The sequence below is a fragment of the Kogia breviceps genome, chromosome X (genome assembly GCF_026419965.1).
Source record: "Kogia breviceps isolate mKogBre1 chromosome X, mKogBre1 haplotype 1, whole genome shotgun sequence".
Taxonomy (NCBI): Eukaryota; Metazoa; Chordata; class Mammalia; order Artiodactyla; family Physeteridae; genus Kogia; species Kogia breviceps.
In genome coordinates, this window is record NC_081330.1 from 25,285,911 (window position 1) to 25,312,183 (window position 26,273).

The following is a 26,273-nucleotide window of genomic DNA, read 5'->3' on the forward strand; positions in this document are numbered from 1 at the left end:
GGCCTTTGGGGCTCAAATAAGGTAAAGTAAAACCCATTCCAGCAAGGATGAAAATATAACAATGGGAGTTAAATTAATGTATGCAAGAGACTGATTCAAACTATGCTGAGGCATATGCTTCATTGATCCTATTTCTAATTTTTTGTGCACCAGTTTCAGCAGTAAACAAATTTTTACAGAGAGCTTAACGTATCAGTGTTAAAAAAAAAAATTCTCTTCTTGGCCAGTTGCCATTTGAGTGGCACTCAATGTGCATCATAGGTAATATTTTCACTTAAGAATATTAATATTTTATAAAAGAAGGTTTTAGATAAAGGCACACTGTAGCCTTTCTGCTCTTTGGATTGAATTGTCACTTATATTTATGCTCCCTTCTTCATCACTTTTCTTAGAATTGTTGAGCCTTAGGCTGTATCCACATATCACCGAAAGTATTGAAAAGCAAGAAATCCAGTCTCTAAACTGGGATTTCTTTTGGTTGGTGTGTTGAAACAAATACACCAGTTTGACAAAGAAAGCAGCCAAATCAGATGGAACAATTAGGCATTCGCTGTGAACATAAAACCCCAAAGAAAGACATGCCAATTTTACTATCCTCAAAATATAGCTCAAATATACTCATTTCTATTCCACTCCACTGCTACCACCCTATTTTAAGTCTCTTTCACCTGGACTACTGTAATAGTCTCCCGTTCCCTCTTGTGCTCAATGCAAGACAGGCTGGCATTAGATACTGTGAGACTAGGGAACAGGGCAAGGCCCGGGAAGTATAAAGTTTAAGTCTACATGGCTGACTGAGAGTCCAGGAACTCTGTGGGATAGTTGTAGGAGCCAAGCTTAAAAGGTTGCTGTAGTAGCATTCTCTGGAAACTGTCTGAGTAGCAGTCAGGAGAGGTCTAAGGTCATATAAGTAGTCATACCTGTCTTAAAGTTTCTGTAATCCTTTCTGCCAGAGCAGCTACACCTCATGGCTCCACCCCTATTTCTCCTGGCTAACCCCTGTGGGTTTCTCTTGCTGGTTTCTGATGGGATTCCCTCATTACCAGTCTCCTAAATAACAACATTCTTCATAAACACTTAGCACAGGCCCTGGTATAGAGGAAGTGTGCAGTAAATATTATCTATAAAATATTATAATCGGAACATAATATACATATTATGTAAATGGTGTAAATATTACCTATAGAAATATTATCTGTACATTGTTTATTCTGGTTAGATAAAGAAGCCCAGGGAGGCATGTGAATGCTCTGGGGCCCAGACCATCACCGTCACTGATTGCTGTCACCCTCTGAGGGCTGATCAGAGGATCTAAAACTGGCTGTATTTCCTTTAGAGCAGAGTGTAGCGAGAATATTCTGGAAATATGAAGTTTGTATTTACAGAGTCCTGGTTAATCAGTATTTTACTGGGTATCACTAAAAGCACTGAAAAAAAAATCTAGCACCCATCTTGTCTCCTGCAAAGTGTTTGGTTCATATTTAATGTAGAAATTTCAACATTTTTTTCTCCCCCAAACCATTCTTATGAAATATGTCTCCAGTTCTCTCCTGCCTAGATTATTAAGAGGTGTTGAATTGTATGGTATTTGAGAGTGTTTCTGAAGGTAACTTTTCTCATCTGCAGTATCAGCATAGGCTCCTTGGAAACAGAGGTTTATTATTATCATTATTAAATTAAACTCCTTTTCTGGAGTAAAAGGCATTTATCAAGGATTCTGATTTGTTTTTATTCCTTTTTGAATTTTGGTGAGCATGTTAGTAATCGCTTTACAGTGATGTTATAACAAATCACTCAGGCCCTGGACAAGGGGAAAGCAATAAAAAAGGTAAAGGAGAGAATTTTTTCCATGGCTTTACTTGGAGTTGATTTTGCTAAGAGCGATAGCTGCAGGAGTCTCAGCTTTTCTGCCCTTGTGGCTATTGCAGAATGACTATAATTTTTTTTTAGAATGACTATAATTTAAAGTAGAATCCAGAATCTTAGAGCCAACTCCCTCATTTTAAGGATGGAGAATCCTAGACCCAGAGAGGTGAAGTTGCTTGGTCATGGTCACACAGTGGATGAGATTCCAGAGATCCACACAATATCAGTTTGAAGGGAATTCAGAGGTTATGTTGTTTTTTTTCCTATACATCCTGCTGACTTCTTTGTTCATTGGAATATACAGCCCTAAAAATGAATGTGGATTCTTACTTTACTGTAGATAGAATAACATCAAGTAATTAGTTCAGGTCAATGAGAGAGTCAACACTAGGCTAGGTATACACTGTAATAACACAATCAGCCAAACAGGAATAATTTCTTCAACAACATTGTTTTTGGTCTGTGCTGCTCAAATATCATTGAGTTGAATGGACAGTTTTGTTTTGCTTTAGTTCATACTGGTTTTACTAAACCGACTTTTAATAAAAATCAGATGGCCCAAATCAGCTGTTGAAATAACCCTAGGTTTTTTGTGTGTTTGTTTTTGTTTTGTTTTTTGGCTTGGCTGACGTTTCTGCTTTTGGAATTCAACACAAGTGTATCTCATTATGGAATAAACAATACTGGTAGTTGGAAAAATAATAATGGCTACCATTTACTGAAGGTTTTCAACGTATCAGGCGCTGTGATAAATAGATACTTTACATGTTCCTTCACTCTTCCCAACAACTTTCAGGAGGTAGGTTTTCTACTAAATGCATTTTGTACACAAAGAAGAGAAAGCTCAATGATGTTGAATAACTTGCCTAATGCAAAACATTTAGTAGCAGAACTGGGACTTGAATCCAGGGCTGTCTGATGCCAAAGCTCATGTACCCTACACCACCATGCTGATGACAAAATCATTAAGAAATAAAAATATGAATAAAATAAAAATTAATATAAAGTGCCAGTCACAAAAGGTGGAACTCATGGAGAGCCTCACATTTACCAGATACCTTCCCCTTATTATCTCATATAATCCTCCCAGCAGCCCTATGAAGTAGGCATTGATATGACCCCCATTTTATATATGAGGAAACTGAGCCATCTTATTTAACCTTTTTGGACCTCAGGCTTGCACACACATAAATGGCAGAGAGAGAAGTGCAAGAGTGAGGATTTAAATACCTCATCTTCCAATCCTTTGCTCTTTCCATCATCCCAAACAGTATTATTACCGAGAACCTACAATTACATAGGACAATTGTAAATATAATGCTGTTTGATACTATCTGAGCATTCTATTGTAAATCTGTTTGAAAAACAATTAAAATAGATTTTTTTTTCTTTTTTAACATTTTTTGGGAAGCAAATAACCACGCACTTTTAAGTTGATCTTTGCAATGAATTGAAATATTTTGTGTATTGCCTCAGCTTAATCAGGGCACATCTGTGATATCAAACGGTTTCTCATTTGATGTTAGAGGGCATTGAATCTTTAACAGGAGATTAAAACTGCTAAACAGTATTACTTCAGGTTTGTCTCAGTCACGTTGTAGCATTATATCAAATGAGAGGCAACTGAGCTCAGTTTGGCCAAAGATTGAAACCCTATTACCAGAACCAGGTGAGTGTTGTAACATCTGAGTATAAAATAATCAGGTCTTGCAGGAGTGTTGGCTTTTCGTATAAAAACGGGTGCCACAGCCTTCTGTGTAGGTGTGGCAACAGCACCTGAGTGATCAGTAATAGTTGAGAAAGCAAATTTGTGTGTTGGGTTATGTGGTGGAGAGCAGTTATCATGGACTGGGGTTCATTTATTGCCTGAATGTTCATGAAAGAATTTTTCTAGTTTGATCCATCTCTTTGCTGACCACTCATACCACTGATAAAGGGGGAAATGAAAGTTCTGAATTACTCTTGGGGCATTGGAGAAAAGAGCAAATGCACAGAATTTTTGCTTGGATTTCTTTTGCTGACTGTAGAGTAACTGGAAGTTCGATTTTCTCAGTTTGGTCCAGCCTGAGGGCCATGTAAAGGTAGTTTGATTTGTCCCAGTGATATTGGTTTTCACCTGTTAATCTGATAAATTAATTTAAAAATCCACTAATTCATTCAAGAGATGTTTATTGGGCACCTAATATGTGCTAGCCACTCTTCTAGGCACTGCAGCTACCATAGTGAACAGGATATATTGTGACCTAATTGATGTCAGGACTCTATGTAGCAGGAGACATACAAACAGATGGTATTTATAGTAGTGTGGTAACTTCTGTAATGGGGGAAGTACAAAGTGCTCTGGGAAATAAGAGGGACACAGAATACAGAATCTAAGGTTCAGGGAAGGCTTCCTGGAGGAGATCAATTTTAAGAGGAAATTTGAAAGTAAAAATTAGCCAAGAAGTTGGTAGAGTAGGGAATAGTTAGGCAGATGAAAGGCAGGGAGGGGAGAAAGGTAGAAAGTCTCAATAGTTCAGTATAACTGGGGCATAGAGTGCAATGAGGCAGTGGTAACATACATGGTAGAAGAGATAAACTGGGGAAGATCATAAAACACCTTGTAAATTATGTTCAAAAGTTTGAACTTTACCCTCAGGGAAACGGGAAACCACTGAAGAGTTTTTAGCGTTTGGTTTGGAACGATCACCTGATGGTTTTGGAGAGTTATAGCGGAGTGTGGGACAGTTTTGTGCTTCCAAAGAAGATATTGCATTTACCATTTACTCCCATGTTCCCTGCCTATCCCATATCTCATTGTCTTTCTTGCAATCAAAGGAATGTCTGGTTGCAAAGACTATCACAATTATGATGCCCAGAGGAATCATTTTTGCTCTAAGCGTCATTGGTATACTAGTGTTAGTATCCTAATTGCCTCATATAGGTCCAATGTTCTCTCACTCTATTTCTCAGCAGTGGTTTCTCTGCAACTGCTGGTCTGTTGCTGTGCTCTGAAGTTGTTCCATTTCATATCCATTCTTTTGATGATGTTATATAATTCATCTTGAAATGCCATCCCTTTTCCTCTTTGCCAATTCAAATCTTACCCATCCTTCAGGGCACAGCTCTAGTCTCACCTTCTCTGGGAAGCCTTTCCTGATCACTGCTGCCTCATTGATCCTTTTATTCTCTAATTTCCTGAAGTTTTTTGTTTGTTTTGTTTTGTTTTTTGTGGTACACAGGCCTCACTGTTGTGGCTTCTCCCGTTGCGGAGCACAGGCTCCGGGCGCACAGGCTCAGCGGCCATGGCTCACGGGCCCAGCCGCTCTGCGGCACATGGGATCTTCCCGGACCGGGACACAAACCCGTGTCCCCTGCATTGGCAGGCGGACTCTCAACCACTGCGCCAGCAGGGAAGCCCTCCTGAAGCATTTTGATTCTCCCTCCTGTCGCCCATCAAAAAATTATCTAGCACTTTGGGACTTCCCTGGTGGCGCAGTGGTTAAGAATCCGCCTGCCAATGCAGGGGACACGGGTTCGATCCCTGGGCCAGGAAGATCCCACAGGCTGCAGAGCAACTAGGCCCGTGTGCCACAACTGCTGAGCCTGTGCTCTAGAGCCTGCAAGCCACAACTACTGAAACCCACGTGCCTAGAGCCCATGCTCCACAACAAGAGAAGCCACTGCAATGAGAAGCCTGCGCACCGCAACGAAGAGTAACCCCCACTCGCCGCAACTAGAGAAAGCCCGCGCGCAGCAACGAAGACCCAATGGAGCCCAAAATAAATTAGTTAATTAATAAAAAAATTATCTAGCATTTCTTTATGTACCCTTTTGTGTTGTCTCTCCTTTAGTGGTTCCCCAAATGTGCTGATGATCAGAATTACTGGAAGAGGTGGTTAAAAATACAGGCTTCTGATCAACACCACCAGAGATTTTGATTCAGTAAGTTGGTAGTGGGCCTAGGAATCTGAATTTTTATAAGAGCCCAAAATAAGAGCCCTGGCAGTTAACTGCTCTACATGTTTCATGTAGACTAGTCTTTCCTCTGGATCTAGATGGAAGTTCCTTGAGAGCAGGGCTCATCTTCAAACTCCTTTGTACTTCCCACCCCTCTACCTATCTTTCCAGGAGCTGACAGTAAATACTGGGTTGGCCAAAAAGTTTGTTGGGTTTTCCATAAGATGTTAATTATGGAAAATCCTGAAAGAACTTTTTGGCCGACCCAATACTTGACTTGATTCCCTCATCTTATTATTTATTCTGTTATTTCTTGATATTCAGTTATAATTTACTCTGTCATCTCTAGATGGAAGAATATAGTGTACATAAATATAAATATTCCAGCAATTTGCATCAGTGTGTGTGTGTTGTTTGGAGTTGGGGTGACCAAAATTCAATCTCAAAGAGTTCTCGAGCCTTCTTGCCAAAATATATGCGACCATACTCCCTCACCAGTTTCCCTTTCATTTTGCATAATTTCCAGTAATATTGCAATCATCATTATCCACCTATCCAAAGAATGCTGTGAAATGCACTTTATATTGGGAGTTTCTTTTTAATGTATTGGGTTGGCCAAAAAGTTTGCTCGGGTTTTTCCGTAACATCTTACGGAAAAACCCGAACGAACTTTTTGGTCAACCCAATAGTTTAGGAAAAGAAACGGGTAGTCTTTGAAGGGAGTTATGTTGTTATAACCCAGGAGGGTTTTCCAAGTGTGAATTGTCACAAATAAGAATCTCCAAGATTGAAATGTGAAAACTGCTGCTTCGTTGCTGAAGATGGTAGGTGTGTGTAACATCAAATGCATCTATCTGAATACTCCTGCAACATCAGACTAAGCCTTTTGAAGATATATCCTTTTTGTGACCAATATTTGTGCATGGAAATGGTGCTTTAGGCTTTTAGGAATACTAGGATCTCAGAGTTAAAAGATTTTTAGAGGTTTCTCTCTTTCACATCTATGTATTTATGTATGCATGCATGTGAGTATCGATGTATCAATTATTATATGTATTGCAGAAGGAGAACGTATCTGTAAAGAAGCAACAAAAACCCCAGTTTTAAAAATGAATTAAAACACATACACACAAAACCACAGAATACACAAAATGGTGAGACTTAGGTTTTGAAATAGAGACTCAATCATTCTAACTGGCTAACTCACTGCTTAGATGTTTGGCTGGTTACAGTGATGACCTTGGTTTTTCATAAGGTTCTGGATTTTCTCACTCTCCTCTGATAATTTTTTGATAAGTGGCTTGAAGGTGCTGGTGCAAGGGCAGGTGCATGTGGGGATATGTGCACATGCACATGTGCCTGTATGTTAGAATGTATTTGAAGAGAGTGGCTGCATAGCCGTCCATGCTAGAGGATGTTTGATGGGCTGGATAAAGGAAATTTCTTGCGTCAAATGATGAGTCGTAGCAGAATTACAGGTATGCAAAATTTTGAACAAAGAGTGGAAACTTTGGCACAATCCATCTCTGATATATGTGCCACAGATATCAGTAGCTTAGACCACACTATTTTTCTCCCCTTCATTATTTTTCTTATTTTGTATTGCACAAATAGTATATGAATGCATACTTACAACAAGTCATCAAAGGCTACAGAAATATACAGTAAATGATGAAAGCTCACTTTCAACCGCTCTCCAAATCCCACTCCCCTCTATAAAATAAACATTTTAAACTAGTGTTTAAATTTCCCATTATGTTTTTTGTGAATTTCCAAATACAGGGAAAGGAAGAGGTCAATCCTTTCCAATTCAGCATGCCATGATGTTTGCTTTTGGAATCTGTACCTAGGCTTCTGGAATGAGAAATGCTTTTCCTTTTGTGAGGGGTGTGTGTGTGTGTGTGTGTGTGTCTGTGTGTCTGTGTGTCTGTGTGTGTACTCACCTGTGTGTACTTGTGCATTTTGGGTGAATGTGTGCCTAATAATTTTTTTTAAAAGATGCTTTTACATGCATTTTCCAAACGTGTTAGTTGATGAAATTAAGTCTTTATGGGGTGGGGGCAGGAATAGGAAGGTTGTTTCTATTTGAGTTGTAGTCACTATACACAATCATATTATAGTCCAGTGGGTTTTATGGCAAGTTCCTGTTGTATTTTGACTTCCCTGGGAATGAAACTTTTAAACAAGATTCCAGAAATCCCAGGGCTACCCTTTGCTCTTCAGGGTCTGTTCAGTGGTTACAGGGTGATCTTTTGAGAGAGAGGCAGTCATTACAACTACAGGTTCATTTTAGTTTTCTTTTTACCATCCTTGGGCTGAATACCGACTTAGAGTTTTCCCTTTAACAATAGTAGTATATATTTCAAAGCCCCCCTGAAGACTCTTGTGAATATCAATGCCGTATGGTGAAATGAAAGTCTCATTGGTTTGACAAGTGTGTTGGTGACTCAATTCATCATGAAATCCATTCTACTTGCAAGAATGTATTTGCCTAAGTAGGGAAGTTTCTAAGTAGTTAGTAGTTAAAAATGGTTGTGTCACTGCTGCCTCTTTTGAAATTAAAATAATTTAAAATGCCAATTGAGTCATGGCAAAGAGCTTTGTGTCTGCCAAATCATCATAAATAACTCTATAAATGGGAGATGGATTAAGAAGCTCAGAAAAAGATCTAAAAAAGGAAATTAATGAAAATCATGGTTTGTGTTGCAAGAACAAGGAAGCCTGGGGTGGGGAATAATGGCAGTTTGCTTGTATCTAAGTAGATTCTCATATTGAAAAAGTTTGTCCTTGCCATGGGCTGACATGATTAGTGTACAAGACTAAAGTTATGGCTAAGGAATTCTTTTGCAACTGGGCCAGTCAGACAAACCATTTGTTCTTCTTGTTTTGTCCATTGTCTATTCCTACTATAGAAACACCATCTGGCAAACGTCATCCGTCACTCACATGGAGGTCCAGGCAAGAGATTCTGTGTACTCAGTTCAAATCCATGTCCACACACAAATAGCATAAATTCCACCATCGTTCTGAATCTTTACTCTTTGTCAGGCGTTTTGCTGGCTCCTTGGAAGTCTGAAATGCATATGAAATGGATTCTAGTTCCAAGGATGTGTGTAAGTATGCGTCTGTATGTGCATGTGTATGCACATGGCTGAACTCATAGGTAGGCTCACTAGTGACTGTGATATGAACAGTGTTAGAATATGTTGGAATCTCTATAGAGGTTGGTAAAAAAGGCCAAGAGAATGACTACACCTGGTGATGCTGGGATGGCTTTGCAAGGCTAGGTCTTAAATGATGAGTAGAGAAGGGGGGAAAATTGGGGGAAAAGCAGGTGTGAAGGTGAACAGGGCTGAAAGTACCTGGCATGTCTGAGGGGTGGAAGGTATTCAGGGTGTTGGGAGTGAAGTATTTTCGGCCAGGTTTAGGCGAATGGCAGGAGATGAGGCTGTAAAAGTAGGAAGGAGCAAGATTGTGAAGGACCTTATATGTTGTTACGAAGGACTACATCCTGAAGTATGTTGGGAGCCACAGAAGATTTTTTTTAACTTAGAGGAGTTATGGTGCGTCATTAGTGACATTTGCTGATATAACAGTAATATACATTTCAAAATAAAGCTTTTGTTTCAGCCAATAAAAACTTTAAGTGGGGTCAACGTTGCCCACAATTTGTCTTCCATTTACTGCTTATTAAACGGAAGGGGTTAATTTCAGTCGTTGCTTCTGACACAGATGTTTGCTGAAAGCCTGTTAGAACTTCCAAGAATTTGGACTTCATTTCCACGATTACTGCAATAAGAAAAGGCTGCTCACAAAGGTTTTCCTAGAACCCTTGGACCCTTTGGGAAACTAGGATTTTTCACAGTGCTTGCTTTGAATCCTCTCTTTTTTCTCTCTCCATGAGAATAAAAGCAGATAATAATAATAAAAATAAAGATTCTAGTGTTCTTTCCATCTTTGTACCTCTTGTCTTTTGCATTTTTTTAATCCTGGCAAGAGAAGATTTTATATATGATAAAAGGACTTGATTAATACTCATAAAATTTCTTTCAAAATCTTGTGACTAACCACAGAGATTTCACTTATTATCTCCCTGATCAAAGTTATTGACATAGTCTGTGAACTAAAGGAAAGGACTGTGTTTGCATATTGGCTTGAAATAGTTGTCAATAGATCGTTTATAAAAAAACATGCAATCTGGCTAGTACTCTGAGGCTGTAGGTAACCGATCTTAAATCAACAGGATGCCTACCAAGCAGAAAAGGCAAGAATCTACAGCACTTCGTGATGCTGTAGTTTCAGATATTAGAGCTAAAGCCATCAGCAAATCTGGAATTCTTTTGCGAGAGAACCCTAGGCTTGATGGAAAATATTATGTTACAGCCAGACTAATTTCATGGTGGCTTATGATTCCCATTAGAACTTAGGTTTGGAAAGGGTCATGACCCAAATCAATTACTTGAGATTGTCTCATTAATGGTAATCATGTGAAATTTCCCAGGATTTAGATGCCTTAGAAGGTTCACATCATCACACTTCAATCACTCACAGCAGTGGAGGGTGTTTAGAAGCCCTATAGCAGTCTCTATTAAATGATACATTAGTAAGAGCTGATGGTGATAGTTTTCCATGTGAAGAGCTTTTAGTGAGTCTATGTGAGTGTTCAAAGCCTCGGACGTGTCTTAGCAGCTGATTCAAGATTAGCTCAGGTGGGTGTGGAGCTACAGATGCTCAGGGCTGCGAGAGCCAAGATTTTTCTGAATCAAAGCTGGAAATCAGCACAATGTCTCCCCACTCTTTACATGTTCTGCAAAGAGAAGAAATGTGCAGATCTATTCTGGTCACTCAGTCTCATTGAATATTTATGGAAGTTCTGAAGTGAGTGAAATATTCCCAGATACCTCTTGAAGCTGAAACAGGCAGTTTGGAAATAGATAACCAGCAGTACTGGGTTTGTCTGTGTAGGGCAGCATACGTTTTAAAAAATCACACAGGAATTGTCAAATGTGCCATGTCTTGGTGATTTCCTGTAAAATTAGTGAATTCTTCTGAAATCCAACAGATTAGGAGGAAAGAAAAGAGATATTTTAAAACAACTGTTGTCAGTGCTTAATGATGGAAATACTTGATTTAGTTGACCAAGAAGATAGAAGTTTCTGTTTTAGTCCAACTCGTCATTTTGTACCATGCTATATATTTGGTTTTCCCTAAATTATTTCCACTAAATTTAGGACTCTTAATAAAGGATCTCTTGATTGCAAAGAAAAGAAATCCACTCAAAGTTCAAGTGAGGAGGATTTGCTATAAGAAAACTAGAGCCAGTGTCACAGACCTAGGAAGCAGAGCACACTCACAACACTTGGAAAGTGGAGTTGGGAAGGTGCTAAGCCAAGCCATTCTCTTTTTCTCAAGGACTGTGGAAGATTAATTGCATTATGACTCTAATCAATGGTCTTCCTATATCCTCATCCAGTGCCCTGTAACTTTGAAGCCCACTTCCACTCTGACTCTGGGACTCAGCCGTTTGACTTACTTTGGCCAATGGGATATTAGCATACCTGATGTAAGCAGACTTGAAAAGTTTGCATACAATTCCTGTCTTACTCCTCTGGCTTTGCCAAGAGAACATGCCCAGGATACCCTGTGGGACAATGATATACATGGAGCAGATCCAGGTCAGCTCAATTGTCTCAGCTGAAGCTCTAAATATGTGAGAAAGTCCAGTTAATATTACCAAAGCTACCTAACCAATGCACAGTTGGCCACAGATGTATGAGTTATAACGTGGAGCCTAGGTCAGATCAAAAGAATTGCCTAGGCAACACAGAGACTCAAGAGCAAAAATTGATGTTTATTGTTGTATGCTACTAATATTTTCTGGTTATTTATTATACAACAATATTGTGGCAAATAGATAATGGAAACAAGGGCTAAATTGTCTTTCATTTCTGCTTCTCCCTTCCCCCTCCCTCCCTGCCACCCAGTCCCCAGCTTGTATACTTCCCAGTATCACTGCCAGACCTTTGTCTGCCTAACCTACAAGTCCAGCGCACATCACCAATTACCATCTTTGTGTCTCTCGGTTCAAATTCTTGCCATAGGGAAAACTCTGATTAGTCTATGGAAAGCCATTGAGTTGGTTTGTTTGGGGCCAGGAGTCCACCCAGTCCAGTCAGCCATGGTTGAGGTGGTGGTAATAGTGAAAGGAGAACAATGTCACATGGTCTGGGGGGGATTCAAAGGTGGGGGTTCTTCTCAGAAGGGGACTGTGGCCAGAAAAACCACTGTAATTTATATCTCTAATTGAAGGGCAAGCCTAAAAAGTAGCAAGATACACAGCAAATTTGCTTTGTGGATCAGTACACCATCTTGAAATAAAATGCTAACTAATAAATTCTTTCAAATGTGCCAATAATAATACTCATAGCTTACATTAATGAGTCTACGGTGATGAACACTGTGATAAATATTTTATCTTATTTAATCTTCATCACAATGTTATGAGTGTGAGACTGTTATTATCATTCCTATTTTATAGGTGGGAACTGTGGCTTAGGGAGGTTAAGTTGCCCTCTGTCATACAACTAGAGAAAGGTAGATTTAGAAGTAGAATCTAGATTAAGATGAACCCAGAGCCCATGAACTTTATCCTTCTGCCTTTACCATTTACATAATGATTGGGAGAGTAAAACTGTGTAAATTGCTACCTAACGTGAAGCTTACCAGGTGCTTAGCTGGGCAAGTGGAGGTCAATTAACCTATGTATGACTGAGAAGGTGATTAGGAGATAGTGCTGCTGCATATAAGATTATTTCTTGATTGCTTCTTTCCTTAGAGATCTACTCAACCCTCATGGGGGATTCATGACAGCTTCCATTTTCTGTGCTTAGACTTCACTATTCAGTTGGAAGGTAGACTTTCACTTAATTTCCCTGTTTTCAGCCTTATGCCTCACCTCCATCTTCCATGATGTCTGGTGTTACCATATTCAAAGTCTCTCAGGTTCAATATCTTTAAACAGTAAACCTCTGGTCTCCTTTGGAAGGAAGTGTGGTGAATTGGCTGCTCAAGGTAGAGGTTTGGGACATAAAGGTCTCAGTAGAGAGACTTTGAATCAATCTCAGTTTGCTGTGCTGTGCAACATCCTTGTCTTCTGTGGTACCTGGTGCCTCCAAGACATGTCATTTCCTTTGTTCTTCAGGGTAACCTGATTTTCCTCTAAGAAATATCATCTCCCTATGTAGGTTCTTAGATTGTAACATCCTCTACTCTGCTAAATTAATTACCTCATCTTCATCTCCTTTAAATCTTCAAAAATTATATTGAGATCTCTAGTCCACTGTTTCTTTTATTCATTGTCCTTGTGAATGTATCTATTTTGAAAGTCTGTTTATCATAATTATAGTTCAGTTTTTAGAGGAGAAGAGACCAATATGTGATTAATCAACTATGTTTCAGAAATTATTTCCCCCCTACCATGAGCTTTTAAATAGAAACCTTTTCATTTGGGTTGTTCCAAGCTTTATCTGAAAATTTTATCAGCAATATTAGTTAATATTAAAGTCTAGCATCACTTCCTTGTGAAGCTTCCAAACTAATAAACCAAATACTAAATAAATTCTGGTCCTAAGTGCAGTGATAAGATTTTTTCCACTGCATAAATTTTAGTTTGGTAGTACTCTAATTTTAATAGTACTCTCACTTCCAAATTTCCCTCATCTAGGGCTAATATTGTTTGTGAAATAGTTGTTCATCTCATTTTCTTCCAAGTCAGAGGAATATCCCCGGATCTCCACCTTAGGAAAAACTAAAGGGCAGTGTTGGGTTAAGGAGTTGACATTGAAACACCAGATCTTCTGATGTGTTGCTAATTCCTATCACCAATATCATCTCTAGTTCATGATTTGAGATTCATCTAGGTTACTTTGGCCTTATGTGCTTTTGTAGTTTCTATATTGCTGAGTCGACAACATTTTGAAAGAGTAATTAGTATTGGTTTCCCAGAAATCTATAAGAATGTTGCTTCTAACAATAGCACACTCAGATAACTGGCATTGGAAAAATTTAGTTCTGCCTAGGAACAAAGCTCTCAAGAATGACTGCCATGGTTTTTAAGGGTTGGTATGTGCACTCCAGTCTATAGAGGTCTTTTTGGCAAGAATCAACCTACTCCTATTTTTGCTTAAGAACAAGATAGTCCTGAGCAAGACCTCATGTTTGTAGCCCCTATGCCAATTATGAGAAAACTAATTAAGTATCCTAATTAAACTAATTAAAACTAATTAAATTAGAAGTTGTAGGTATGTAGGCATTTAAAATATTATTGTATTATTATAGCTATTTATGGAAAACTCTCAAAAATATACACATATATATATATATATATAGAGAGAGAGAGAGAGAGAGAGACCTCCTCCAAATCTCTATAAATTAACAGATGGAATTCTTGCCAAATTCCCTGAAATTTTTAGGGGGTCAGATCATGTGGCATTAAATTAGTGCTTTGATAAAAAATTGAACAAGTGGCTCACTTGGCCAGATAAATTTCCCCATAAAAGTTGTATCTACTTTTGAATTATGGTTTTCTCAGGGTATATGCCCAGTAGTGAGATTGCTGGGTCGTATGGTAGTTCTAATTGTAGTTTTTTAAGGAACCTCCATACTGTTCTCCATAGTGGCTGTATCAATTTACATTCCCACCAGCAGTGCAAGAGTGTTCCCTTTTCTCCACACCCTCTCCAGCATTTATTGTTTCTAGAGTTTTTGATGGTGGCCATTCTGACTGGTGTGAGATGATATCTCATTGTAGTTTTGATTTGCATTTCTCTAATGATGAATGATGTTGAGCATTCTTTCATGTGTTTGTTGGCAATCTGTATATCTTCTTTGGAGAAATGTCTATTTAGGTCTTCTGCCCATTTTTGGATTGGGTTGTTTGTTTTTTTGTTATTGAGCTGCATAAGTTGCTTATAAATTTTGGAGATTACTCCTTTGTCAGTTGCTTCTCTTGCAAATATTTTCTCCCTTTCTGAGGGTTGTCTTTTGGTCTTGTTTATGGTATCCTTTGCTGTGCAAAAGCTTTTAAGTTTCATTAGGTCCCATTTGTTTATTTTTGTTTTTATTTCCATTTGTCTAGGAGGTGGGACAAAAAGGATCTTGCTGTGATTTATGTCATAGAGTGTTCTGGCTATGTTTTCCTCTAAGTGTTTGAAAGTTTCTGGCCTTATATTTAGATCTTTAATACATTTTGAGTTTATTTTTGTGTATGGTGTTAGGGGGTATTCTAATCTCATACTTTTCCATGTACCTGTCCAGTTTTCCCAGCACCACTTATTGAAGAGGCTGTCTTTTCTCCACTGTATAATAGCCAGGAGATGGAAGCAACCTAAGTGTCCATCATCAGATGAATGGATAGAGAAGACGTGGCACATATATACAATGGAATATTACTCAGCCATAAAAAGAAACAAAATTGAGTTATTTGTAGTGAGGTGGATGGACCTAGAGTCTGTCATACAGAGTGAAGTAAGTCAGAAAGAGAAAAACAAATACCGTATGCTAACACATATATATGGAATCTAAGGAAAAAAATGTCATGAAGAGATTAGTGGTAGGACAGGAATAAAACACAGACCTACTAGAGCGTGGACTTGAGGATATGGGGAGGGGCAAGAGTAAGCTGTGACAAAGTGAGAGAGTGGCATGGACATATATACACTACCAAACGTAAAATAGATAGCTAGTTGGAAGCAGCCACATAGCACAGGGAGATCAGCTCGGTGCTTTGTGACCACCTACAGGGGTGGGATAGGGAGGGCGGGAGGGAGGGAGATGCAAGAGGGAAGAAATATAGGAACATATGTATATGTATAACTGATTTACTTTGTTGTAAAGCAGAAACTAACACACCATTGTAAAGCAATTATACTCCAATAAAGATGTTTTTAAAAAGTTGTATCTCATTGAGGGGAATTTTCTAGATCAAAACCACCTTATTGACTTTTAGTAAATTATTTCATCCATTCAACAGATATGTCTTAAAATCCTACCCTATCCTAGACACTTGGTTAGGTCATTATAAGCTCAAAGAACTTATAGCTTAGTGTGGGGGTATTAGATATACACTTATATAGATACAAAACAATGCAGTATAGGATAGATGCCAGATGAGCAATATAAATGATGTGTCAGGTAAGAGAGCCTGACTACTTCAGGTAGGGGGTAATCAGGTAAGATATTCTATTTGAGCTAGACCCTGGAGTTTAGTTAGCAAGGGGGAAAAGCACCTAAGAAGAGAGAATGCCATAATCAAAGTCATAGAAACAAGAAGGCACAAGGTATTTGGGTAAACAGTAAGTAGGAATTTTTGATTGGAACTTATGGTTCATATTGGGGATTAATGAAAATAAGATTAAAAAGGTAATCCAGGCTATCCTATAGGGAATTTAAAAGCCAAGTAAAGTAGTTTGTCCTTGGTAGAGAGATATATAAAGTCCTTGGTAGAGAGATATATAAAGTTTGAATGGAGTTATAGTAAGATTAAACAAGTGGACACTTGCTGGATGATCAAGGGAGAGGATTCTAGAAGCAGGCAGTTTCACTAGGAGTCTGAAGTAATCTGTCCATGAGAGGATTGGGGTCTAAACTACAGACATCACATCGAGAATGCCAAGGAAGAAAATGCAAAAAGAAAAATTATACATAAATAGCCAACTTACAGGGTGAGGCAACTGACTGGATATTGGGAGAGAAAAGTCATGAACAATCCACAATCACTGGTGTTTTAAGTCTAGGTGACAAATGGTACTCTCAACAGAAATAAGAAATCATTAGGTTGATGGAAGATATAATGAGTTTAATTTGTTTAGTTTGAGGTTTCTGCAGAATCCAGGTAGAGCTGTCTAGTAGATTAGGAAGATATAAAATTTTAAAGCTTGGGAAAATGGTTGGACTTAGAAATAAAGATGATAATAATCTTCATAAAAGTGATAACTAAGCCAAGGGAATGGGAAAACTGTTCAAGAAAGAGAGTATACAGAAAGAGATGAACCAAACCTTGAGAAAGGGAAACAGCCAAGGAGACAGAGAAGGAATAGTAATCCAGGTAAGAGTAGAGCCAGGAGAATGAACAAGGCAGTGAAGGAGCAAGTTGTTGGTTGAGAGTGCCAAATGCAGAAGAGAAGCAAGATTTCTAGTTGTTCTGGGATGGAGGATCGATCTGCTACAAACTAGTCCATAATAGCTAGAAGTGGAAGTCTTTTTTGTTTGACTATTGCAAAGTACTTCCTCCTAGGAGTGTGTAGTTTGTACTTAAAAATACGTTCGTTATGGTTGTAAAATAATACATGCTTTTTGTAAAAATTTGAAAAAAATCTAACAGTATAAATGATTTAAATAAAAATTTCCTATAATGCTAACATCAACATATGTGCACTTGTCAGCATTCTTCATGAATCAACCATGAGAACACAATTTTCTCAAGTATCTGCTTTTATCACTAAAATCATTTGATTAGTTCTTCATGTTTAATTTTGTAGACACTATTTTCATGACAGAATAATATTCCTTTAAGAGCTGTATCAAAATGTATTACCTCATTCATAGATATCCAAATCTTCCCCTTATGAAATAACATTTTCTATCAATTTTTTTTGCATTTTGGTTTATATCTTTACTGATAAGTTTACTAGGTTAAAGTTAGGAGCATCGGGGGTACCTTCAAGATGGCGGAAGAGTAAGACACAGAGATCACCCTCCTCCCCACAAATACATCAGAAGTACATCTACACGTGGAACAACTCCTACAGAACACCTACTGAACGCTGGCAGAAGACCTCAGACCTCCCAAAAGGCAAGAAATTCCCTACGTACCTGGGTAGAGCAAAAGAAAAAAGAATAAAGAGAGACAAAGGAATAGGAACAGGACCTGCACCAGTGGGAGGGAGCTGTGAAGGAGGAAAGGTTTCCACACACTAGAAGCCCCTTCATGGGTGGAGACTACCAGTGGTGGAGGGGGGAAGCTTCAGAGCCACGGAGGAGAGCGCAGCGACGGGTGCGGAGGGCAAAGCGGAGAGATTCCCGCACAGAGGATCGGTGCTGACCAGCACTCACCAGCCCGAGAGGCTTGTCTGCTCACCTGCCGGGGCGGGAGGGGGCTGGGAGCTGAGGCTCGGGCTTCGGAGGTCGGATCCCAGGGAGAGGACTGGGGTTGGTGGTGCAAACACAGCCTGAAGGGGGCTAGTGCGCCACGTCTAGCCGGGAGGGAGTCCGGGAAAAAGTCTGGAGCTGCCGAAGAGGTAAGAGACCATTGTTTCACGGTGCCCAAGGAGAGGGGATTCAGAGCACCACCTAAATGAGTGCCAGAGACGGGCGTGAGCCATGCCTATCAGCGTGGACCCCAGAGATGGGCATGAGATGCTAAGGCTGCTGCTGCCGCCACCAAGAAGCCTGTGTGCGAGCACAGGTCTCTCTCCACACCTCCCCTCCCGGGAGCCTGTGCAGCCCACCACAGCCAGGGTCCCAGTGATCCAGGGACAACTTCCCCAGGAGAATGCACGGTGCGCCTCAGCATGCTGCAAAGTCACGCTGGCCTCTGCCGCCACAGGCTCACCCTGCGTCCGTACCCCTCGCTCTCATGGCCTGAATGAGCCAGAGCCCCCAAATCAGCTGCGCCTTTAACCCCGTCCTGTCTGAGATAAAAACAGACACCCTCAGGCAACCTATATGCAGAGGCAGGGCAAAATCCAAAGCTGAACCCCAGGGGCTATGCAAACAAAGAGAAAGGGAAATCTCTCCCAGCAGCCTCAGGAGCAGCAGATTAAATCTCCACAATCAACTTGATGTACCCTGCATCTGTGGAATACCTGAATAGACAAGGACTCATCCCAAAATTGAGGTGGTGGACGTTGGGAGCAGCGATATATATATTTTTTTCCTTGTTTTCTGTGTGGCTGACAGGGTCTTGGTGTTCCGGCCGGGTGTCAGGCCTGTGCCTCTGAGGAGGGAGAGCCAAGTCCAGGACATGGGTCCACCAGAGACCTCCTGGCTCCACATAATATCAAAGGGCAAAAGCTCTCCCAGAGATCTCCATCTCAATGCTAAGACCCAGCTCCACTCAACGACTAGCAAGCTCCAGTGCTGGACACCCCATGACAAACAACTAGCAAGACAGGAACACAACCCCACCCATTAGCAGAGAGGCTGCCTAAAATCATAATAAGGTCACAGACACCCCAAAACACACCACCGGATACAGTCCTGCCCACCAGAGAGATAAGATCCAACCTCATCCCCCAGAACATGGGCACCAGTCCCCTCCACCAGGAAGGCTACACAACCCACTGAACCAACCTTACCCACTGGGGGAAGACACCAAAAACAGTGGGAACAAAGAACCTGCAGCCTGCGAAAAGGAGACCCCAAACACAGTAAGTTAAGCAAAATGAGAAGACAGAGAAACACACAGCAGACGAAGGAGCAAGGGAAAAACCCACCAGACCAAACAAATGAAGAGGAAATATGCAGTTTTCCTGAAAAAGAATTCAGAGTAATGATAGTAAAGATAATCCAAAATCTTGGAAATAGAATGGAGAAAATAAACGAAACGTTTAACAAGGATCTAGAAGAACTAAAGAGCAAACAAAGAATGATGAACAACAAAATAAATGAAATTAAACATTCTCTAGAAGGAATCAATCACAGAATAACTGAGGCAGAAGAACAGATAAGTGACCTGCAAGATAAAATATTGGAAATAACTACTGCAGAGCAGAATAAGGAAAAAAGAATGAAAAGAGTTGAGGAAAGTCTCGGAGACCTCTGGGACGCCATTAAATGCACCAACATTCGAATTATAGGGGTCCCAGAAGAAGAAGAGAAAAAGAAAGGAACTGAGAAAATATTTGAAGAGGTTATAGTTGAAAACTTCCCTAATATGGGAAAGGAAATAGTTAATCAAGTCCAGGATGCACAGAGTCCCATACAGGATAAACCAAGGAGAAACATGCCAAGACACATATTAATCAAACTATCAAAAATTAAATACAAAGAAAACATATTAAAAGCAGCAAGAGAAAAACAACAAATAACATACAAGGGAATCCCCATAAGGTTAACATCTGATCTTTCAGCAGAAACTCTGCAAGCCGGAAGGGAATGGCAGGACATATTTAAAGTGATGAAAGGGGAAAACCTATAACCAAGATTACACTACCCAGCAAGGATCTCAGTCAGATTTGATGGAGAAATTAAAACCTTTACGGACAAACAAAAGCTAAGAGAATTCAGCACCACCAAACCAGCGTTACAACAAATGCTAAAGGAACTTCTCTAGGCAGGAAACACAAGAGAAGGAAAACACCTAAAACAAACCCAAAACAATTAAGAAAATGGTAAAAGGAACATATATATCGATAATTACCTTAAATGTAAATGGATTAAATGCTCCCACCAAAATACATAGACTAGCTGAATGGATACAAAAACAAGACCCATATATATGCTGTCTACAAGAGACCCACTTCAGACCTAGGGACACATACAGACTGAAAGTGAGGGGATGGAAAAAGATATTCCATGCAAATGGAAATCAAAAGAAAGCTCAAGTAGCGATTCTCATATCAGAAAAATAGACTTTAAAATGCAGACTATTACAAGAGACAAAGAAGGACACTACATAATGATCAAGGGATCAATCCAAAAAGAAGATTAAACAGTTGTAAATATTTATGCACCCAATATAGGAGCACCTCAGTACATAAGGCAAATGCTAACAGTCATTAAAGGGGAAATCGACAGTAACACAATCATAGTAGGGGACTTTAATACTCTACTTTCACCAATGGATAGATCATCCAAAATGAAAATAAATAAGGAAACACATGCTTTAAATGATACATTAGACAAGATGGACTTAATTGATATTTATAGGACATTCCATCCAAAAACAGCAGATACACTTTCTTCTCAAGTGTTCATGGATAGATCAGGATAGATCATATCTTGGGTCACAAATCAAGCCTTGGGAAATTTACGAAAATTGAAATCATATCAAGTATCTTTTCCGACCACAACACTATGAGACTAGATATCCATTAAAGCACGGAATCTAAAAAATACAGATACATGGAGGCTAAACAATACACTACTTAATAACCAAGAGATCACTGAAGAAATCAAAGAGGAAATCAAAAAATACCTAGAAATAAATGACATTGAAAACACAACGACCCAAAACCTATGGGATGCAGCAAAAGCAGTTCTAAGAGGGAAGTACATAGCAATACAATCCTACCTGAAGAAACAACAAACATCTCAAACAACCTAACTTTACATCTATAGCAATTAGAGAAAGAAGAAAAAAACCCCAAAGTTAGCAGAAGGAAAGAAATCATAAAGTTCAGATCAGAAAAATTAAAAACAAATGAAGGAATGATAGCAAAGATCAATACAACTAAAAGCTGGTTCTTTGAGAAGATAAACAAAATTGATAAACCATTAGCCAGACTCATCAAGAAAAAAAGGGAGAAGACTCAAATCAATAGAATTAGAAATGAAAAAGAAGTAGCAACTGACACTGCAGAAATACAAAAGATCACGAGAGATTACTATAGGCAACCACATGCCAATACAATGGACAACCTGGAAGAAATGGACAAATTCTTTGAAAAGCACAACTTCTGAGATTGAACCAGGAAGAAATAGAAAATATAAACAAACCAATCACAGGCACTGAAATTGAGACTGTGATTAAAAATCTTCCAACAAACAAAAGCCCAGGACCAGGTGGCTTCACAGGTGAATTCTGTCAAACATCTAGAGAAGAGCTGACACCTATCCTTCTCAAACTCTTCCAGAATATAGCAGAGGGAGGAACATTCCCATACACATTCTACAAGGCCACCATCACCCCAATACCAAAACCAGAGAAAGATGTCACAAAGAAAGAAAACTACAGGCCAATATCACTAATGAACATAGATGCAAATAATCTCACCAAAATACTAATAAACAGAGTCCAACAGCACTGTTGGACTGTGCTGTTGGACAGTCCATTAGGATCATACACCATTGATATTGAGCTGCATGAACTGCTTGTAAATTTTGGAGATTAATCCTTTGTCAGTTGTTTCTCTTGCAAATATTTTCATACACCATTATCAATTCGACTTTATCCCAGGATTGTAAGTATTCTTCAATATATGCAAATCAATCAATGTGATACACCATTATTAACAAATTGAAGGATAAAAACCATATGATCATCTCAATAGATGCAGAAAAAGCATTTGACAAAATTCAACACCACTTTATGATTAAAAACCCTCCAGAAAGTAGGCATAGAGGGAACTTACCTCAACATAATAAAAGGCCATGTATGACAAACCCACAGCCAACATCAATCTTTTTTTTTTTTTTTTTTTTTTTTTTTTTTTTTGCGGGCCTCTCACTGTTGTGGCCTCTCCCGTTGTGGAGCACAGGCTCCGGACGTGCAGGCCTAGCGGCCATGGCTCACGGGCTTAGTTGCTCCGCGGCATGTGGGACCTTCCCGGACCGGGGCACGAACCCATGTCTCCTGCATCAGCAGGCGGATTCTCAACCACTGCGCCACCAGGGAAGCCCCAACATCAATCTTAATGGTGAAAAACTGAAAACATTTCCACTAAGATCAGGAACAAGACAAGGCTTCCCACACTTACCACTATTATTCAACATAGTTTTGGAAGTCTTAGCCACAGCAATCAGAGAAGAAAAAGAAATAAAAGGAATCCAAATCGGAAAAGAAGAAGTAAAACTGTCACTGTTTGCAGATGACAGGATACTATACACAGAGAATCCTAAAGATGCTAACAGAAATCTACTAGAGCTAATCAATGAATTTGGTAAAGTAGCAGGATACAAAATTAATGCACAAAATCTCTTGCATTCCTGTACACTAATGATGAAAAATCTGAAAGAGAAATTAAGGAAACACTCCCATTTACTACTGAAACAAAAAGAATAAAATACCTAGGAATAAACCTACCTAAGGAGACAAAAGACCTGTATGCAGGAAACTATATAGGAAAGAAATTAAAGATGATACAAACAGATGGAGAGATATACCATGTTCTTGGATAGGAAGAATCAACATTGTGAAAATGACTATACTACCCAAAGCAATCTGCAGATTCAGTGCAATCCCTATCAAACTACCAATGGCATTTTTCACAGGAGAGCCAAAAATTGCACAATTTGTATGGAAACACAAAAGACCCCGAATAGCCAAAGCAAGCTTGAGAAAGAAAAACGGAGCTGGAGGAATCAGGCTCCCTGACTTCAGACCAAACTGCAAAGATACAGGAATCAAGACAGTATGGTACTGGCACAGAAACAGAAATATAGATCAATGGAACAGGATAGAAAGCCCAGAGATAAACCCATGCACATATGGTCACCTTATCTTTGATAAAGGAGGGAAGGATATACAGTGGAGAAAAGACAGCCTCTTCAATAAGTGGTGCTGGGAATACTGGACAGCTACATGTAAAAGAATGAAATTAGAACACTCCCTAAAACCATACACAAAAATAAACTCAAAATGGATTAAAGACCTAAATGTAAGGCCAGACACTGTAAAACTCTTAGAGGAAAACATAGGCAGAACACTCCATGACATAAATCACAGCAAGATCCTTTTTGATCCACCTCTTAGAGAAGTGGTAGTAAAAACAAAAATTAACAAATGTGTCCTAATGAAACTTTAAAAGGTTTTGCACAGCAAAGGAAACCATAAACAAGATAAAAAGACAACCCTTAGAATGGGAGAAAATATTTGCAAGAGAAGCAACTGACAAAGGATTAATCTCCAAAATTTACAAGCAGCTCATGCAGCTCAATATCAAAAAAACAACCCAATCCAAAAATGGGCAGAAGACCTAAATAGACATTTCTCAAAGCAGTTATACAGATGGTCAACAAACACATGAAAGAATGCTCAACATCAATAATCATTAGAGACATGGAAATCAAAACTACAATGAAGTATCACCTCACACCAGTCAGAATGGCCATCATCAAAAAATCTACAAACAGCAAATGCTGGAGAGGGTGTGGAGAAAAGGGAACCCTGTTGCACTGTTGGTGGGAATGTAAATTGGTACAGCCACTATGGAGAACAGTATGGAGGTCCCTTAAAAAACTAAAAATAGAACTACCATACAACCCGGCAATCCCACTACTGGGCATATACCCTGAGAAAACCATAATTTTAAAAGACTCATGTACCAAAATGTTTATTGCAGCTCTATTTACAATAGCCAGGACATGGAAGCAACCTAAGTGTCCATTGACAGATGAATGGATAAAGAAGATGTGGCACATATATACAATGGAATATTACTCAGCCATAAAAAGAAACGAAACTGAGTTATTTGTAGTGAGATGGATGGACCTAGAGTCTGTCATACAGAGTGAAGTATGTCAGAAAGGGAAAAATAAATACCATATGCTAACACATATATATATGGAATCCAATTTAAAAAATGGATTTGAAGAACCTAGAGGCAGGACAGGAATAAAGACGTAGATGTAGAGAATGGACTTGTGGACACGGGGAGGGGGAACCGTAAGCTGAGACGAAGTGAGAGAGTGCTTGGACTTATATACACTACCACATGTAAAATAGATAGATAGTGGGAAGCAGCCACACACACACAGGGAGATCAGCTCAGCTCGGTGCTTTGTGAATACCTAGAGGGGTGGGATAGCGAGGGTGGGAGGGAGATCCAAGAGGGAGGAGATATGGGGATATATGTATATGTATAGCTGATTCATTTTGTTATAAAGCAGAAACTAACACACCATTGTAAAGTTGTTTTACTCCAATAAAGATGTTAAAATAAAATCATATGAGGCAAGAATAACATCTCAGTAAAGAAAAATGTTTGATAACAAAAACACAAAAAACTTTAGGAGCAGCATTTTAAAGTCTTTTGATACATTTACCAAATGACTTTCCCTAAAAGTTATTGCAGTTTGCTCTTTCCTTTGTAGATAGGATATTCCGTAGTTAATGAGCAAAGTGACTCCTGCATTAACTGAAGGTTTTCTTTATCTCGCCGTCTCCCTGGACTACCATTTTCTCACAAAACCTTTGAACGAGAATATTTAAGAAATATTACCAATCAGTGCACGTGGCAGTAGTGTGTAACAATGTAGAATGATTTAGGTGGTCCTGCACCACTCATGTTTTTCAATCATAAATTGTAGACAACTAACCTAATAAAAATCCCATACATATTCCTATCAAATGCTAAGGTCATTACTAGTTTGCACCTGAAAAGGTCTCTAAAGCCTTTCACTGTGGATGATAAAAGATATTTAAATTCACTTAAGAAGATCCAGTAAAATTGGCCCAGTCATATCTATCTTATACATTTTTGTTTGCTCATCTCTAGGTTTTCCATTCTCCAGAATCAGCTTCTCATGCTTGACTCATATAAAACTTTGATAATACATTATATGATTAAAATATTAATTTTAACATTAAAAAGAATGCCATCTTTTGTATAGAAAGAGGAAGTAATAAATATCCATATACCTTTAAAAATATACAAAAACACTCTGGAAGGATACACAAGTACTTACTAAGAGTAGTTATCTGGAATATAGGTGAAATGGTTTCTGGGTGGATGATGGATGGAGTGGGAGGGACTTTTGAGCCATGTCAATATCTTATTCAAAAAACTAAAGTAAAAATAACAAGGTCATGACTTTATGACTTTCAAAAAAGCAAAGAAATGTTAAAAGAATGCCCATTGCAGTATCATTTTTATGAACAAAAAATTGGGAAAACCTAAATATTCATTAAGTAGAGGAGGAATAATAAAATTATAATGTAGTCAAAGAATTAATAGGATTTGGTAACCACTTGAATGGAAGATAGGACTACCAGATTTCTAGCTTGGGTGGGTGCTGTTGCCATTAGCTAAGAAAGGGAGTAGAGGAGGTGTGGTTGTGATTTCAGGTTTTTTTCAGTTCAGTGGACATGTGTAGGAGGTGATTGTGGAACATCTAAGTAGATATGTCCAGTAGGCATTTGAATATATGAGCCTGGGACTCAGAAGAGGTTTCAAGATTGAATTTATAGATGTGTGAACCATCAGCATAAAAGTGATAGTTATAGCCACACACATAGGGTGATATTGAGGGAGAGAAGAGGGGTTGAAGACATGTTTTATTACTGAAGATATTACTTCCATGGAGCAAGAAAAATAATCAATATTATTTGGTAAAATCGTACATGATTTATAAGGTCACTAGCATTTTTAATGTTCTTACTTATCTCTATTTTATTTCTTAGGTGTTTTGTGCATTTTCATTATTCTGGGTTTAATATAAAGACAGTGATTTGTGATTAGTTGGTGCTGGATGAGGGTAATACTATACTTTCTTGGGGTCAGAGATCAAGATTTTAAAAGATTTAGCAC